Raw genomic sequence first — 19188 nt, 5'->3', positions numbered from 1 at the left:
CGTGCTGTACTCGTGTGGCCATCAATTACGAACTTGCCGAAGCCCTTGTCAGCTTTATTAAACAAGGGATTCAAGTCAGTTGCATCTAATACTACATGTTAAGTGACTGACGTGTTATTCGTTTTATCTAAATATTATGGACTGGCACTACTTGGCAATTATTAAACCATAGTATTTTTTATTGCACTTAAGCTGCAGGCGTCATAGATTGCCAGAAAATTTTCATGAAAACAGCCAGGAAAGGCTTGGAAAAAGATCAGGAAACTTTAAATTGGCCACATAGGTATGCTGTCTTGTTACATGTCAAAGTTTCCAGAAAGTCTCTGTGTTAAATATATTTTTAAAACGTTTCACTTCATAAAAATTGAAGGAAATTGGTTCTATTTATTGAAAAAAAAAGAAAGTCCAGCAGACTGACAAGGCATTTCTTATCAATATGTTTTTTTTTGCGTTAACTAAACGTCCTGAACCTCGATAGCCTAGAAAAAATTTTCATCTTTCAAAGCACCTTAAATAATTTACTGTGATAGAATTCATTCGAACTATACTATCAGTTCTGTTTCCTAGGAGGTGCATATCTGTCGTGCCATGACACAAAGTGCTCGTGTGGTATTTCGGGTGCTCATGTGGTATACCTAACTTGGAAACCTGTTAGCATGCCCAAGAGGCCTCATTACCTGCAAGAAATTAAGGTACCATATCAATACAGTCAACCCATCTGCCATCTGTTGAAGTTATGGCCAATGACCCATTCATTTAAAAGTATGAGAAATACATTTCAATGTGTACTAAGCAAAATAAATTACAATCTTAGGCATGATACTGGGAATATTCCAGTCACGTCTTCTGAAAACATCCCTCTGCACGGGCATACTTAACTACCAGCCAAAAAAACTGTACAGACAGCCCAACTGGGTAACGTTTCCGCAATAAATATAGGGACCATTTGGGATAAGTACATTAATGCATCATATATGAACTTGTCATAAAAGGGAACATACTGTTGCTGACACGAGCAGCAGTTGTGACTGTTTAATTGTTCACCATACCATGCAATAGAACATTGCATAAAGGTACTGATTTGTAGTGACAAGCAGCCATTAGTCATAGTTAAACCGCATTAAGTATTGACTTAGATGGTTTGAGTAAATATATTCAGCTGCTTAATGAACATACAAAGAATACACATCTGTTATTTTTGCCTCATATTGCTGCATGTACTTATTTGCAGCATACACCTGCAGCACCTTTGGGACTAATGACACAAAGGTCAAGGCCAGCCTGGCGACCATGCTTGCCAAGGAGTAGTGTAAATATTTAATCTGTTTCCATAATAGCATAAGACAAGAATTTAAGGAATTCATGTATTATATCGAGCAATAAAAACGGTTAATGCATTGCCGGTGCATTTGTTTTATTTTTTGCACTGCATGATTCAGCACTATATAAATTCTTTCTATTTATGCAACATATATGAAAGTAGAGCTGGTTCAGGAGCTTTATTAATCTACTAACGGTAATGCATAAGTGCAGATGAAAAGGAACAGGTGCACATGCATAATATCTGCATTCCATGCATTTCATATCTATAAAATGAAATGAAATACATTCAAAACGTTTTGCTACCGCATGTAATGAAAAATGTAAACTAACTTGTAGATAGCCACTATGGAGTTATCGCCTTATACACTCTTTCTAGACTTGTCTATAAAATGTCTGTGTCTATAGAGTGTCTATAAATTAATGAAAATGCATGTTTGTTGGCAAGTGTATGCAGAATGTCATAGAAAAAAGTGTATTGGATTATAAAGTTCTGTTTTTGTAGACTGAAGTCTATAGAATGTCTATAGTATATATACATTTGTCTGTAGACATTCCATAGACTTCAGTCTACAAAAGTAGAACTGTAAGCCTATACACTTGCCCATAGACATTATGCAGACAACTGTCTACAAACATGAATTTTAATTAATCCATAGACACTCTAGACTCAGACTTTTTATAGACTAGTCCATAAAAAGTGTATGGCCATAAGTCTATCGAAAGTCTATAGACAATCTATAGACTCAGACTTTTTATACACTAGTCTATAAAAAGTGTATGGCCATAAGTCTACAGACAGTCTATAGACAGTGTATAGACAGTCTATAGACTCAGACTTTTTATAGACTAGTCTATAAAAAGTGTGCGGCCATAAGTCTATAGACTGTCTATAGACTAGTCTAAAGAAATGTCTATAGACAGTCTATAAACTCAGACTTTTTATAGACCAGTCTATAAAAAGTGTGCGGCCATAAATCTATAGACTGTCTATAGACCAGTCTAAAGAAATGGCTATAGACAGTCTATAGACTTCATAGACAAATGTCTATGGACTGTCTATGGACTTTCTATAAAAATTTTTGTAAGGGCAGTCACCTCTTGACAGCTGTAATGATCCGTGATCCCCCGAAAAAGCATTGCAAAAATTGCAGCGCTGACCATTCTACTAACGTGCAAGTACAGAGGAAAGCTAGATAGTATGGTAGAGAGGCGGGACGAGAGAAGACAGAGAACGGGGGTAGAACCGACGCGGTCGCGAACCGAAACAGCCTTGCCACTCTTCGCTCGCAGTTTCCATACAATAGCGGGGGGGGGGGGGGGAGTGTATAGGGAAAACGTGACGTAAGAAGGTAAGGAAACGCTGCTACTATAGACAGGACAGCGGTTGCGATCAAACGATATAAATTTAAATTCAAGGTACGGTAGCGTACGTTTCTGCTATTTCTAAAAAATAAACACCGTGCAAATTTGTGAAGCGGACAACTTACGCCAGGGCGTGCCATACACAGCCGCATTAAAGCGCACCGTAGGGCCTAGGCGACACTAGGGAAGCGGCCACAGGTCAAATCAACGCTTCTGTGCCCGCCGCGGTAGCTTTGCGGCGATGGTATTGCTCGAGGTCGCGGACTTGATCCCGACCGCGGCAGCCGCATTTCGACGGGGTCGAAATAAAAATGCTCGTGCACTTAGATTTAGGGTCACATTAAAGAACACCAAGGTGTCAAATTATTCAGGAGTCCACGACTGCGGCGTGCCTCACAATTCGAGTGCGGTTTTGGCACGTACAGCCCCATAATTCAATTAAAGTTTATCATTCCTGCCAAGATGCGATGTGCCATATGAGGCAGTGAATATGCTCAACCCTCTCAGAGGTTATGAAGTATGGCGCACGATTACGCCTAAAGCAAACACCGTCCCCTGTGCGATCTTTGTACTGCGCAGACAAACAGCAGTGGTGCACGCAAGGTTTTGTTTAACATCAACTCAGCACTCTCGTGTTGGACTAAACATTGAAAAAGTAAAGGCCAAGATATAGTCCGGCGTTCTCGGCGCGCCAGGCCGCGGCAGGCGAAGTCGGATACGCTGCGCTAGCGACGCCAGGGGTGCAAGAAATTTGCTTCCTCTAGAGTTCGGCGTGCGCGCGCAGCTCTAGGCTGGCGCCATCTGTGCGTCCGGGAGCGCAACTTCGCCGCGGCGAACAGCTGTTTACATGGCGCATGCGCGTCGTTCGGGTAGCGCGCGTGCTTCTCGTTCCGCGCGCTGTTTGTGCGCTAAAATGAAAACTTTTGCGGGATGGTGTTAACTTGTCCTGACAGCCAGAAAAAAAAAAACATAAGGTTTTACGTGTGAAAACCACTTTCTTTCTGACCTGGGCTTCTTTAACGTGTACCTAAATCTAAGCACACGGGTGTTTTTCGCATTTCGCCCCCATCGAAATGCGGCCGCCGTGCCTGACAGCCAGAACATCGCACTCATATTGCTAGAACTTCGGCTACGTCAAAAACGGAAGCGGACCATGTATGTACATGCGAAAGCTATTCGACAAGCGCCCTCAACTCGGCGACTACCAGCAGCTAGTACAGGAGCTGCGAAATGCAGCTTACCTGTGGCGAGACCACACTGCTTTCGTATAGCTTCCCACGCGTTGTTCTTGCGCTCTGTGTCGCGGTAGTCCATGCGTTTCACGTCGTATACACATGGAAGGTTGCAAATCGCTTCAAGCAGGCGTCCTCACTCGCGCTGTCATCCCACACGGATGTTGAAAAAACCACAGCCGCACTGACAGTACGCGCACCGCAGGCCGCCATTCTGCCTTCTGCTCGCTGCCGCTGCAGCGCGCAGTGCATTCTGGTCTAGCGGCAGCCGCGTGAAATAGAACACGCTCTATGTCCGCGCCGGCGGCGTTGTGCTCGCCAAGCGCGCCTGAGCACGCCGGCTACGCCATGACGCCGGACTGTAGAGTGCGCGCTTTTCACCGACGTCGCTTAACCGCGCCGCGCGTGGCCGCGCGCGCGCGTTACGCCGGACTATATCTTGCCCTTTAGACATTCGCCGTCAGCATCAGCGCTAATTATCTTTAATTAAAGCAAGCAGCACAGAAAGTTTCGCTTACATCGATTACCGCAGCACGTGGGATCAGCACAATTTTTACAGTCACGACGATTTCAAATGATGAATGGGAGGCGCTGCGTTTACCTCTGCGTTAGAGCACAGTATAAATAGTATTTTACACCGCGAGATGGAGCCACAGGGCCTCGGAACCGCTAATGCACGCGACGTTGATGTGGCGCAAATGCAGGAGACGCTTTAGAGAGCGCCCGGGGTTGAAAGGGTTGGCGAGTCGACAAGGTCAGTCGTTGCAACCACATCAGAAAGTCTGACGAGGCTAGAGATTAGCTGTTCCGCCCTAATATACGAACAAAAAGAGGGCGCTAGCGTACCAAACATCCAGTGCGATATAAGCGAATGCGTTGCGCTGAAATATGCAGGCTTGCGAGCGACAGACGGTGCACTGCACCATAGGCGGAGAGTTAGTTTTCATTTCTCCGGGAGCGGAGGGGGGGGGGGGGTGCGCTGGGACTCGACTAGCTGTCCCAACCACACACACACACGCACACATATATATATATATATATATAAATATATATATAAATATATATATATATATATATATATATATATATATATATATATATATATATATATATATATATATATACTTCTTGCACTTGAAGAAACTTCGTGTGATCTCGAAGAATTGATCGATGGACTGCTACATGACAGTATATACAAGACCTCATAGTAGGATACAGGGGCCGTATTCTGTAACGGTTCCTTTGGGAACCGGTTCCTTTTGGCTGTTACGTCTGGATTACGTAACTCGGAGAAAGAGTGGAACGGGGCGGCATGAGGGGAACCAATCAACGAGCGGCGGTCTGCTGGAAGATCACGTCATCATTTTTGTTTGTACTTGGGGGACTGTATAGCAATTAAAGGATGTTGCTGGTTTGATAAAAAAACATTGGTTTCTACAGAACACTTGCAAATATATTTTCAGTAATAAATGTGAGCTTGCGGCGCAGACCGCTACTGGGAGTTGTAAGTTTATTTCTGTTGTTTTCTTATTTAGTCGCTAGGTGGTGTGCCATACGCTATGCAAACAAGTTGCCTCGCTTTGTTTACGTTTTGGACTTGCCAGTTTGCGCTCCGCGGATCCAAAACGATGTCCTCGCAGAAGGTTAGGCTGCTGGGTCCTCATGTTTCAGCGAGGCAACGCGATATACTCGTGTCATTTGTTGAAGAGCACCCCTACCTTGCGAAGGCGTCGTGTGTGCTGGGTCAACAGCTGACGGCGGCGCGCAAGGAGGAGCTCTCGCAGCAAGTGATTGCCTTGCTGCCCGGCAGTGAAAACTGCAGCCCAATGGCGCGGCGTGTGGAAGAAAGACGTGTATAACGTCCGCCGTGATGCAGCCAGGTAAGCACACTCGTTGACGGAGCTTTTGCGCACCATATTCTAACAAACGTGTTAATCACAGAGGAACCGGAGGAGGCAGCCTGCCCGGACCGCGAGGGCGGGCGAGCGCCATCGGAGTCTGCCCGCCGTTCTTTGAGCCCGACGAAGAGGCGAACATCAGGCGCATGGGTTTCAATAGGTCAACGCCAAGTCGACGTGCTGTCGCGATTCGCTCAGTCACCGCCGTTATGGCTGATGTGTGGTCGCGCGCTAGTGTTGCCGCTCAGAAGATGGCCCGAGCTTGAGCGGAAATCGTCAAGCTATTTACTATCGCTTGCGTCAAGTAAGGTCGACATTTTTGTTTAATACCTTTCATCAGTATTTCAGTCTACTCATTCAAACATTAGGGGGGTTAATAGAGTTGATTTTCCGGTCGGAGCCGGCGAAATGTCTGAGGTTGTATTTAGTGTGACGAGCATCGAGTGATTATTACAGAGTTTGAAACGAACAAAAGTGTGTGGTCCGGATGATATCCCTACATCATTCCTTATAAATTGCTCGGGCATCTTTGTACTTCTGTCGCTTATTTCAAAATTTCTTAAATAACAGCGTTGTTCCTGGTGATTGGAAACTAGCGCGAGTGGTGCCAATTCATAAGAGTGGACAGAGGAACAGAGTTGAGAATTACGGACCAGTATCCTTAACTAGCATTTTATGTATGTAAGGTTATGGCACATGTGTATACCTGCATCATGTCTCATCTTGATAACAAAAACCTTCTTCATCCTAGTCAGCATGGGTTTCGGCAGGGTTTTTCGTGTACGACACAATTGGTTGCATTCACTCATGAGCTAGTCTCACCAGTCGACAAGAAACAGATTGTTGATTGTATATTTCTGTATTTCAAAAAAGCTTTTGACGTCGTTACGCATAGTCTACTGATCGCTAAACTTTGACTTTACAAATTGGTTGAGAAGGTTATCGCATGTATTGCCGAGTATCTTCGCTCAAGACAGATGTCTGTGGCTCTCAACGGATGTTCCTCTGAATACGTACCTGTGACTTCTGGGGTTCCCCAGAAGTCACATTCATGGCACCACTTCAGGCATTACATCATCATTTACAGCATGGTTTCCAAAAAGGATTTTCTTGCGAAACCTAACTACTAGAATTCACGTCAGACTTACGCTTTCATATGAACAGTAATAAACAAATTGACTGCATCTTTTTGGATTTCTCGAAAGCATTCGATCGTGTAGCCCATAGTCACCCGATATCAAAGCTCTCAGCAATTAAACTCGACTCACTAACCCTATCATGGATTCGCAATTTTCTTACTAATCGCGAACAGTTCACTGTTGTTGCTAACTTTTCCTCTGGCCTCTTTGACGTCACCTCTGGTGTACCTCAAGGCAGTTTACTTGGGCCTCTTCTCTTTTTAATTTACATTAACGACTTGCCGAACAATATATCATCTTCTGTACGATTATTATTTCACAGATTTGTTCACACAGTTGGCCTAACCTTATCAAACCTGAAAGAAGCATCCTCGACGTCACAACGACTGAACAATCAGTTCAGCTACACCCGAATTTATGGCAACACACAACGCTTTTAATTTTTCAACTTTGCCCCGTGCGGTCTGTTTATGGAACGCACTACCAGATACCATTGCATGCCAATCTAAACACACTGCATTTCGCAATCTGCTAAGCAATCAATATGCCGTTTCAATCGTCTAAACACGTCATGTCTTTTGTAATTTACTTGAATTTTTTTCTACAAGTTAAAGAATTTCAGCGCTCCCAATTTTTTTACAATACTTACTACTGTATAACATGTAAAAACGTTTACAATGTTATTATGCTATTATGTTGTTGTTTACCATTTATTGTTATTGCTCTACATATTGTATTTGCTAATGTATTAATTTTCCATGTTCTGTGTGCACTCCTTTCATTATGCTGATGTTTATTTCTTTCCCGATTCAATACTACTATGTTACCGTATTTCCCCCTTACACTATGCCTTCTCGAAGGCCTGTAAGGTACACGTAAATAAATAAATCAATATTTAGAATGTTTGCAGATGACTGTATATAAGGTCATCAACAGCGAATCTGACCAACAAGCACTACAATATGATTTGGATTTGATTGCCACATGGTGTGAAAAATGGAAAATGTCACTGAATGAGCAAAAGAGTGTCCACGTCACCTTTACCGGGAAGCGCTCATATGACAGCAATCGTAACACTATAAATAATGCTACTCTTGAACAAGTGTCAGAATATAAATACTTAGGTGTATTTTTTTCTGCTGATCTAAGGTGGAACAGACACGTTACTCATGTTAGGAACAATGCTGTCGGAGCATTAGGTTTCTTGAAACGTATCTTTAGTAGCTTGCCACAGAAACTTAGGGAGCAACTGTATTTCACACATGTGCGCAGTACACTAGAGTATGCGTGTGTTTGCTGGGATCCATATACTACAGAACTTGTAGATAAACGAGAAAAAGTGCAGAACAGGGCAGTTCGGTTTGTCCTTGGCAATTATGACAGGATGCTTAGCATGACAGAAAGCAAAAAGACATTAAATTGGAATCTTCTCGAACACCGTCGCCGAAACCTCAGATTAAAATTTCTTCATAACATATACCACTCTAATGCGGGGATAGCCAGGTAATTGTATTTTCAGCCGCCCACATGTTTCTCAAAGGCGAGATCACAAATTAAAAATATGTGAGATTCCTTTTGACGCTCTATTGCATGTATTATGAAAAGTCATTTTTTTCAGCTTTCATTATTGATTGAATGAGCAAACACGACTGTAATAATAAAGATAAAGCTTTGTGCCAAATATGGCACACCATGAAGATGGCTGAGCGCTCTTGCAGCCATGGGCGGAAAACAAACCTTCACGGACGGTGGTCTTTTTAGTGCGATGTGGGGAATGAAATGAAACAGTTGTTTGCTGCGTTCAGGCACAGATGAATGTTGCACTTCCTCTATCTTACCAACGACTTGTTTGTGCAAGGTGGCCGCTTACATCTTTGTTTCTTCTCGTCAAATTCTGGCCAGTGGCCGACTTGGTCAGATCGGTCGTCTTTGGGTGGCATTGCGGCCGCTGGTCCCTGTGCTTTTTTCGACTTGAACCTGGAATTCGATGTCCTGACTAGAAGTCCTTCCTGGTCGCTAGTTGGGTAGGCACTTGTTATGCGAGGTAAGGCATTCTGCAATTTCTGCTTTTAAATGAGCCAGCGGTAGTACTTGTCTCCTCCTAAGCTGCTCCTGCACCCTCCTGTACAAGACCCATGCTGTTACTACCGATAAGTCTAGCATAGGCGTAAAAATTCGAAAGTGCCATTTCTTCGACCTCTGATATGTATGCAGTAAAGTCCAAACAGTGAGTGCAGCAGGTCAACACCACCCATGTGCCTGTTATGGACCTTTACTACGCTGGGGCAATCAATTTCGCGAAACACCTTGGCGGAGGTAAACCAGCGCTTAGTCTTTTGGACTGGATCTCTCCCAACAAAGCTCGGCAGAAATGTCACTGCGCGGTTATCGTATCAACGCACACACGATAACTCCACGTCATGTATCGCGTTTGTGAGTGCCTCTGAAGCACCACGTCCTTTACATTTCAGTTCCTTTTCGCTTTTCAGGCGGCTGTTTGGTAGACAATTCGCCCTTACCGTACCGATCGTCAAAATTCCATCTTGTGATAGAGTGACCTGCAACTTCGGGCTATTGAACAGATGGTAGCACGTTACCATATTTTGTATTTCAAGTTCATACTGTGCCAATATGGCACACACCGATTTCGGTTTCTCTGCTGTAGTTGCAGGCAAAATTGAGAAAACTAGTAACTGCCTTGAATTGACGAGACCAAAAAATATGCCAAAATAATTTTTCTATGCTTCTGCGGTCGAAATTTTTCAGAGAAAAAAAAAACAATTGCTCGTGTTTGCCCCCCTCCAAGTTTCACGTTGCATCCCAAAATCTACTTCACCTCTGTTTTGCGTATCGCTCAAGAGATGGCAGCACTTGCTCATAATAAGTGCGCATAACTATGAGATTTACTCTGATGGTATCACATTCTCAACTGGGAATCTCACACAAGCGAAAAAGAATGGTAACTGGTATGTGCCAAATATGGGACGTCATGCAATAGAAGGTTAAAAGCGACGCTTTCCGCTACTCTTTCTATGTTCGTACTATAAGAGATTGAAATACTCTACCACCTGACACTGTCTGTATTTGTTCAAATGATGATTTCTTCCATGCTTTATGAATGTAATTTTGAGTGTTCATTTATATGAGTTGTACCCTCCCTGCTGTAATGCCTGAATGGCGAAGCAGGTACCCAGTGAATAAAATAATGTTTCATTGTCATGATTTTGTTTATATTGTGTTATAGCGTAGTTGCACCTTGTTAAGCAGCAATTACGAGCATTATGTGAAATCATGCGTGCAAGAAATGCAATGTTGAAGCAACTCTTGAGTTTAAACAAAGCAGTAGTAAGCATGAGTGTCTGCTATGTAAAGAAATCCTGCTCCAAAAAGTGCTTGGCATGTCTCGTTTGTTGCTATACGTTTCAATATGTGCTATACAGATTGCTTTGAACGACATTTCAGTTGCTGTGCAACTTGTGCTGTGCTTGTGTGTCACACATGAACAGACACCTTCAGCTTTGGAACAATGCATACTGCACAGTAAAATAGGCATCGCAAAGCAATATTCAACTATGCAAGATTGGTTGCCATTCACCTTGGAAATAACCTTTATTTTAAGAAAATTCCCTGGCAAGACAATATTTAAAAGCACAGTGAACAAAGCAAAGGAGTAACATAATGGCACATGGCTATTTGTCACTGCATGTGTATCTGTCATGCTCAACATAGACAAATCATGTGCTTTTCACTACCGCAGTATGCAGCATACTACGATTAGCCACATGTGAGCACACGCAATGTGTTATGTTGAAGTGCACGGCCTATTTACTTCATGAAAAGAAAAATAAAACATGTTCCACCAGCACATGTCTCCGCCTCATTTGCCAGCGAATGCGCCGGCGCACACTTTGCAGGTAGGCAATGCGCAAATTTCTGGGCAGCCGAAACACACCAACTATGGATTCGCGCACCGCACGGCCTCATTGAAACAAAGCTCGAGAAGGCTGTACAGGGTGCGCCTGCGGAGGCACCTGTACTTGAAGCGGCACTTGTGCCTGGGCTGGCCGCTGTGCGCTGTCGTCATGTGCACCGTCATCATCTGGGTCGTCTGGCAGAGGCACGCCTGCTGCAAGGCAGAGGTTATGCAGCGCTGCACAAGCTGCAACAATAGTGGCTGCTTTCTGAGGCGAGTAGTGGAGCACCCGATACATCTGCAGGCATCGGAAGCGGCTCTTGACGACTCCTATGTACCGCTCAACGGCATTTCGCATTGATGCGTGTGCCTCATTATAGCGCCCCTCTGCCGTGAGGCGATTTGGGTGACCAGGCACAGGAGTCATGATCCATGGCGCTAGCCGGTACCCAGAGTCCCCTGTAAAGTGTTGCATGTTAGTGAACGAAATGGATACATTAAGGCGCAATGCAAGAACACAGTCTACGCCAGGGCCCTTTTACAACAGGAGCGGGTCTTGGATTTATTGTTGCAATATCTATCAAACATTGACCTTCCCGGAAAGTTGTAAAGAAAGTTCAACTCATTTTAAAGAAAAGCCCTATTTCACCTGTTGTCTTGGCTGCAAATCTCTATCTCAGGTTAAGTTGGACATGTAATATTTATTTCATACTCTTGGTTTTCTGCTCCGTTCATCCCATTTGCCCCTCCCTAAATGTACATCTTCCACTAAAACTTATTACTAAAACTTCAGAAGTCTTATTTTATGAAACACTTCTAAGGTCTACTCTCGAATATGCTGCCAGTATCTGGGATCCTTGCTCTACCTTTCGTACCTCTTCTCATGAAGGTACCCAAAATCGAGCTACCCGTTTGATCCTTTCTAATCACTCCAGCACCACATGTCGCTGCAACTAAAAAAATCACACACATTGCGACACAAAGCAAAATAGCGCAACTTGCACCATTCTACAATATATACTACACCGATCACTAACGTCGATGCCGAAAGTTTCACGCACACGCTTATTCCTTTGTTCCAAGGACAGGGACCAGGTCCCCGAGTCCATTGTCACCAACCCTTTTCCACCATACTTGTAAACTGCCATTTCGACGTGTTCTGTAGAATTCCACCCCTGCCTGTAGCGCTCCACTTGGCATTCAGTGTATTGAAATTAATAAATAAACAGCATAACATGTCAGCTGTTGTATACATGCTGGTACAAATATCTGCCTTTTAAGAGAGACTTGTTTCTCTCGATAGTCGCTGCAGGTTCATTAGGTACCGCTGCATTCACAACACATTTCTAGCAAATCACGCTTTCTTAAAGTTTGCTAGGATGCAAAACTATTTGACTGTGTATGTTTTACATGTGGAAGAAGCACTGCTACTTAAGGTGCACTTACCAAGCAAGACTTCTCCATGAAGTAACAGGCCACGAGTGAGGCGGCGGCGAAATGTAGAATGCCTCCAGACGAATGAATCGTGGCACGATCCCGGAAACCGTGGGTCAATTTCCAGGATATTCAGCTTCGCGTCGCACACCTCATAAGGGAAAGCAAAGAGAAGGTGTCAGTGCCACTGCAACAAATATGTGGCACAACCTTTTGCTTACAACACTACTTGCCAAACAGTTACTGTTCAGTCAGTGAACACAATTACAGAAAAGGAGATATCAATATACGCAATAGGCAGTTGAACTAATGATCAGCATGATAACAGTGTCATCTTAACCTACAAATGCAATGTTGGCATGTGTTCACATGCTCATGTATGGCGTGCGGTAACAACACAATGCGCAAAATAATTCTTTTGGTTTCTTCCGTCCATATTGTATAAGATTCTGCTAAAGAGTGAACCTATGTTTTTTTTTTTCAGACAAAGTGCCTATTACAAGCGAAAGAACGCGGAAACAGCATGTGCCGTATTGACAGCTAGAGCAAATGGGTGTCCACACATTCTCATTCTCCCTCACACCATTTTCATTGATGGGATGCTCCTTTTCGCGTTTACAGTCTGTTGGCCACAATGCTTTAGTTTTACGTCGAATAAGAATCACAAGGGCTCGTCTTCTGTTAGGATCGCTCGCAGACGAAGACTCCCTTCACTGCTACGGCGTCTATTCCGGTTTAAGTCGCGCGTAATGAGTTTACATTGTAGCATCGAAAAGGCTATTCAACTGTGATTGGAGAGCACTGAAAAAGTGCGGCCGTGTTCTATGCAAAGATCAAAGTCGTCATTACACATACAACACAAACGCTACTTTCTCTAATAGGAACGCAAGTATTGCCGGCAATTGATGAAAAATAACGAAACGAAGTTTTTTACAACGTGCACTCGCGCAAACACATATCGAAAATATTTGTCAATGAACAATACTCACGACCATGCAGTTGAGGGTGTAATACCCTTTACGGCTCCAGTACGATTCCGTTTCGCCGGGGCCGAGCTTCTTAGGGCGAACGATGGCTATCAGACTCCCGTCCACACATCCTAGAACTCCTGGAATTTTTCCACGGCTAAGAAAGCCTTCCTTGACGGCGGCTTTCTGTTGCGCCGTGGATGGGAATCTAACCCATCCTTTTTCCTTGCCCGCAACCGTAATGGCCTTGGCGACAGCTGTAATGATCCGGCTGACCGAAGGCTACGACAGTGCAATCGCTTCTTCATTCCCGACGCACTGTTGAAAGCTCCCGGTGGCAAAAAACCGCAGCGCGCACAGCACTTTCATCGTAGTGTCGACACCACGCAATCTTTGAGGTCCGAGATGTCCTTCCAGCTCATCGCAAAGACGTCGCACTATGTCTTTGGAGAGACTAAAATGCCTTCGAAACTCTTCTTCGGCCATGCCGAACGCGTCGCGTCGTTGCCTCTCGTCGCGTCGTTGTCTTTCGGCACTCGCCAGCAGCACAACCAAGGGAGCCGCCATTGCCGTCTCTGTCTCGTCTCGTCTAGGTGCCGGCTCGTCAGCTGGCGCGAGATTAGCCGGCAGCCGCGGTTGCCCTAGCAACCCTCGACATCATGCTCGCCTCCGCGCGCGACTCTCAAACGAACCACTTCTCCGCGGTTCCGCTCCTAGCAGGGAACCGGTTCCTTTCCAGAAGATTGGCAACCTGTGTGACGTCATCAAAATTTGTCGTCCCGCCCACCAGGGATGACGACATCGAAGCGCCGACCAATGGCAACAGCCGAAAGGAACCGGTTCCCAAAGGAACCGCTACAGAATACGGCCCCAGTTAAATTTCACAGCCTCAGTCCTCTCGGTGGTGTAATCTTCCTGTGTGTATTTGTCACATACATGGCTATAACTAATACTGCTTCTACTTTCTGGAGAAACTGGAGCATATATATATATATATGTGTGTGTGTGTGTGTGTGTGTGTGTGTGTGTGTGTGTGTGTGTGTGTGTGTGTGTGTGTGTGTGTGTGTGTGTGTGTGTGTGTGTGTGTGTGTGTGTGTGTGTGTGTGTGTGTGTGTGACTGCTGTTATTCTGATTTCGAGTGAATCCGGCTTGGCCTCATTTCGGTTACGTAATGAATCATACAGGGTGCCCCAACTATCATGCACCAAGAACTAAAGGAAGAGCAGTTGCGTTACTCACAGCAAACCTAGTGCATATTGTTTCCAGCACAGTGGAGTAGCCGCCAGTAATTCTTTCGTTACCGAGATTTAATTCAGGAATTGCAAATAATTATCTAACTCGGGAAGTACTGTCCTAATTTTCAAAGTGTCAAAATAATACCTAACAGGGGTATTTTCACCGACTTACTAATTTAGCACAATTTTTTGCGACTGACAAAGAAACCTCACGAAGTACGAAAAGTAGCACGTGAGTGCGCTCCCACCCGCATCATAAAGCAGCGCCCTCAAATAAGCTGATTAAATGCAACTGCATTGTCTGCGCAAACCCAAAGAGACAGCACATCACCTTGATAATGGTGCGGAACGAGCACCAACAGCAGGTTTCGAGGCTTCGCAGCTATTCCGTCTTCTGATTTTTACATCACACTTATTATCAGTCTGTCAAGGCTGACTGATCCCACTGATGACAAAAGATCTTTGATAACGCGGCTGAACCGCCGCTCTGACCACGCACGAGATACGAAAACCTGTACGCCTAGAATGTTTCAAAATCGCGGCTTTGCTCGCACCGCATCGAAAGAGTGCGCGGGAAGCTATAATTTGTTCCAGAAGCTTGCTCCGGACCAAAGCCAAATTAAAGTGACCACTTTATTTTTCAGAAAGTGTATACGTGCTCCAAAGGCAGGTTCGTTTCAAAAAATAAAAGCGAAATAAAAAGACCGGGAAGCGAACAACGTGTAGAGTTAAGGCAAAACCGATGGGTTCAGGAAAGTAAATAAAGTACACCTAAATGAGCTGGATTGGTAATCAAGACGTCTGCATAAAAAAGATGTTTAAAAAAATTTTATTTCAGTGTGCCCCTGTTATCTATGAATTCGTAAGCGCCGTTGAACACCAGCTACTGCCTAGAGGAGGTGTTAGAATAGGTGTCTCCTTCTGCAGCTACGCAGTACTGTTTCCAGTTTATCACATCTTCGGTGGCTTTCTTGATGATAGACGCCGGGATTCTACGGCAGACATCCGTCATCCTTCCTTTGAACTAATCTGACGTCAGTCTCGATCATGTAAGCGCGACCTTTCACATAACCTCAAATTAAGAAATCGAGTGGAGGGATGTCAGGTGACCTGGCCGGACAATTCACCGGCCCGCGCGTTCAAATCTATTGCGCATGAAAAGTCGCATCCATCCAGTTTAGTGCTTGGCTGCTGCTGTGTGCTGGTGTTCCATATTGTTGATACCACAGAAGTGGAAGACGTGACTTCGCTGAGAAACTCATCCCCCACTCCTTCAACGATTTCGTCCACGTAACGCTGTCCAGCCAGTGTGTCATCAAAGAAGATGGGACCGATTTTAGCCCCGGCCTAAATTACGAACCACACATTGAGCGACCACTGCTACTGGTGCCTCCAGTAGTGTGTATTATGCAAATTTACCAAGGCGTTTCTGCGAAAAGTGGCTTCATCTGTGCACATGATGTTGCTCAAAAAGTCCGGTGACTCGTCGGCTTTTGTGAGCACTCAATTCGAGAAATCTAGACAATCCTACAGGTACCTATCTTCCAAGCATTGGTGCTGGTTAAGGTGGTACGGGGGAAAGGCCGTCATTTAGAATCCTCCAAACTGATGACTTGGAAATTGGTACCTGGGCGGCCACATCCCCACACGCTAGCATGAGGGTTTGAAGCCATAAATGCTAGAACGCCCGTGCGTATGCAAGGGCTCAAAGATGGAGTCCTCCGGCGCTGTTTCTTGAAGCTGCCTGTTTGTCTCAGGCTTTCATAATTTCTGATGGTAGTCGATGCGTTTGCTCTACCGCCACACTTCCATAACGGCATTCCTCTTGGTGCCATTTGCAGCTCTTAAGGCATGGATCATGTTTACCTTCTGCTCACTTTGCATTGCATTGCAACTTTGCATTGATGTTGTTAATTCGCTTTTGTGGTGATCGGTTTTTTGTGGCCAAAGAAAAAACATCCGTGCACTTGATCTACCCGAAGAGAACAGCTATCACAGCTTCTTTCCAACTGACACCAAACGCATCCTGTTACTTCGGTCTGAGCGCGGTAGATGAGGCACTAGCTCGATCAACATGTTTTCTTTATTTGCTTTATTTCGATTTGGATAAATCAGAGGGAGGCTGTTCGACGGCGCTGCTTTATGATTCGAGTGGGAGCGCAGTCAGTTGGTATTCTCCATATTTCGCGGGGTTTATTTATCAGTTGGTATCAGTATTGATCAGTTATCAGCATCTATATCTTCCTTGGCTGTGCCTACAAATACCTCATTGACACTTTGATAATTAAGATAGTACGTATCGAGTTAGATAATTACTTACATTTACCTAATTAAATCTCAGTAATGAAAAAAATTACTGCCGGCTACTCCACTGTATTGGAAAAAATATGCACTAGATTTTCTTACGCATAGCTCTTTTTTTTTGAACCTGTGCATGATAGTTAATTGGGACACCCTGTATATATTTATGACCTTTGCATGCAAGTGACGATATTTCCATCCCTAATGGATGTCGTCAATTATTAGAAATGTATTTTTTTTTCATGAGTCGTTAGCACTGCTTACTGGAAAGAGAAGCAGTACTGAGACGCACATCATTCGCGTGCATTTCACACGCCGTTGACAAAAGACTCTGCCGAAGGGGTCACTGAAGTCTGTAGGTTTTTTTCATGGTCAGAAAAGCGCGCACCGCATTTTGAAGCCAGGAGAACATACAGGAACATATTCATTTTGTAGGAATAAGCTATCTATACATTTAGTCATACATTTTTAATTGGCTACCTCCTTATCTTTCAATAATATATAATAAACATTGTTCTGTTTGTATATTTAAATATATTGTGCATGTGCACAGTGTTTACAGTCGAAATATAAAACAATGTTGAAGTCGGAAAATATAGATGAGGCAACCACCGCTTGTGCTTCTAATGCGCTTGTCCTCCTATTGTCAGGATTTGCAGAAATAAAGCGAAAGCACGAATTAAAAGCCGAGCACGCGCGCGCCAACAATGATGCAGCAAGCTGTAAGCTCCAATAAAATTTCAACTGAAAAGGTCGAGGAAAGCCACAAGAAACCTCAAATGATGTGGGTGACAAAGCTGTGTTATTAGCACTTTAGGTGTGTGTGTGTGTAGGGGGGGGGGTGCTCAGCCACCCCCCACTCCCCCGGAAAACTCCGGAGGGGGCTCGAGCCCCGGAGCCCTCCCGTGGACGGCGCCTATGCACTGCACCGAAAGCACCGTGAGGCCAAGGACGCGGAGTCCGATGACCTGATATTGTCAGGTTGTGTTGCACTTGTCGCATGAAAGTTCGGCGCTGGGCCATGCTTCTATACGGGTAGGCGAAGAAAGAATATGCTCTCAGGAACGGAGGAAGCCTAAAAGCAGTGAAGAAGAAACTAGGAACTGGCCAGGATCAGATGTATGCGTTAAGAGACAAAGCCGGCAATATCATTACTAATATGGATGAGATAGTTCAAGTGGCTGGGGAATTCTATAGAGATTCATACAGTACCAGTGGCACCCACAACGATAATGGAGGAGAGAATAGTCTTGATGAATTCGAAATCCCACAAGTAAAGCCGGAAGAAGTAAAGAACGCCTTGGGAGCTATGCAAAGGGGGAAGGCAGCTGGGGAGGACCAGGTAACAGCAGATTTGTTGAAGGATGGTGGACAGATTGTTCTAGAGAAACTGGCCACCCTGTATACGCAATGCCTCATAACCTCGAGCGTACTGGAATCTTGGAAGAACGCTAACATAATCCTAATCCATAAGAAAGCGGACGCCAAAGACTTGAAAAATTATAGACCGATCAGCTTACTGCCCGTTGCCTACAAAGTATTTACTAAGGTCATCGCAAATAGAATCAGGAACACCTTAGACTTCTGTCAACCAAAGGACCAGGCAGGATTCCGCAAAGACTCAACAATTACTCAACAATAGACCATATTCACACTATCAATCAAGTGATAGAGAAATGTGCAGAATATAACCAACCCTTATATATAGCTTTCATTGATTACGAGAAAGCGTTTGGTTCAGTCGAAACCACAGCAGTCATGGAGGCGTTACGGAATCAGGGTGTAGACGAGCCATATGTAAAAATACTGAAAGATATCTATAGCGGCTCCACAGCCACCGCAGTCCTCCATAAGGAAAGCAACAAACTCCAAATAAGCAAGACCAGGAATGATGATGATGATGATGATGATGATGATGATGAAAAAAAGCGCCTGCTTCCTGTCTTTCGAACTACTGCGTATATGCAAGTTGATGTTTTGAGCACCCAGAGGTTAGGGAAACTCCTTGTTTGCACGATGCAGAGGAGCCTCCGAGACCTGCGACACAGGTCAACGCGTAGGCAAGCTGGCTGACCAAGAGGAAGCGCTCGTAAAGCTAAAGCCAATAAGCGAATTCTTTGTCTCTATTTGTTACTTGACCAGTCTCGCCATCTTTGCATCTCTTTTAAGGGCCCCTCACCAGGCCGCAAAGCAAATTTTGGTTATACGCTTGAAGTTGTTATGTGCCCTCTAAGGAGTGTTCTACCGCAAGAATATTTTTTTCAGATCAGTCCATTAATAGCAGAGATAAAAATATTTGAAGTACCGCGAACCCATGATTTCAGGAGGTGAGCTCCACTGCCAAGCAAGACACCCCCTGCACTTGCCCCGTCTAGCCTTCGCA

The 19188-nt window shown here is 44.5% G+C and overlaps 2 long non-coding RNA genes across 2 annotated transcripts; one reads left to right on the top strand and one right to left on the bottom strand.

The window, feature by feature from the left end:
• Positions 1-5500: 5500 nt before the first annotated feature.
• Positions 5501-7855, top strand: LOC135913900 (uncharacterized). The gene is made up of 2 exons (XR_010568152.2): positions 5501-5797; positions 5859-7855. It is a non-coding gene; the product is annotated as an uncharacterized lncRNA (long non-coding RNA).
• Positions 7856-9396: 1541 nt separating this feature from the next.
• Positions 9397-14080, bottom strand: LOC135913899 (uncharacterized). Its single transcript, XR_010568151.2, has 3 exons — positions 13291-14080; positions 12314-12452; positions 9397-11326 (listed from the first exon to the last, which is right to left on the bottom strand). It is a non-coding gene; the product is annotated as an uncharacterized lncRNA (long non-coding RNA).
• Positions 14081-19188: the final 5108 nt, after the last annotated feature.

The sequence above is a fragment of the Dermacentor albipictus genome, unplaced genomic scaffold (assembly GCF_038994185.2).
Source record: "Dermacentor albipictus isolate Rhodes 1998 colony unplaced genomic scaffold, USDA_Dalb.pri_finalv2 scaffold_28, whole genome shotgun sequence".
NCBI classification, from domain to species: domain Eukaryota; kingdom Metazoa; phylum Arthropoda; class Arachnida; order Ixodida; family Ixodidae; genus Dermacentor; species Dermacentor albipictus.
Note: the sequence above shows the minus strand (reverse complement) of the source record. Positions and strands in the feature narration are given on the sequence as shown.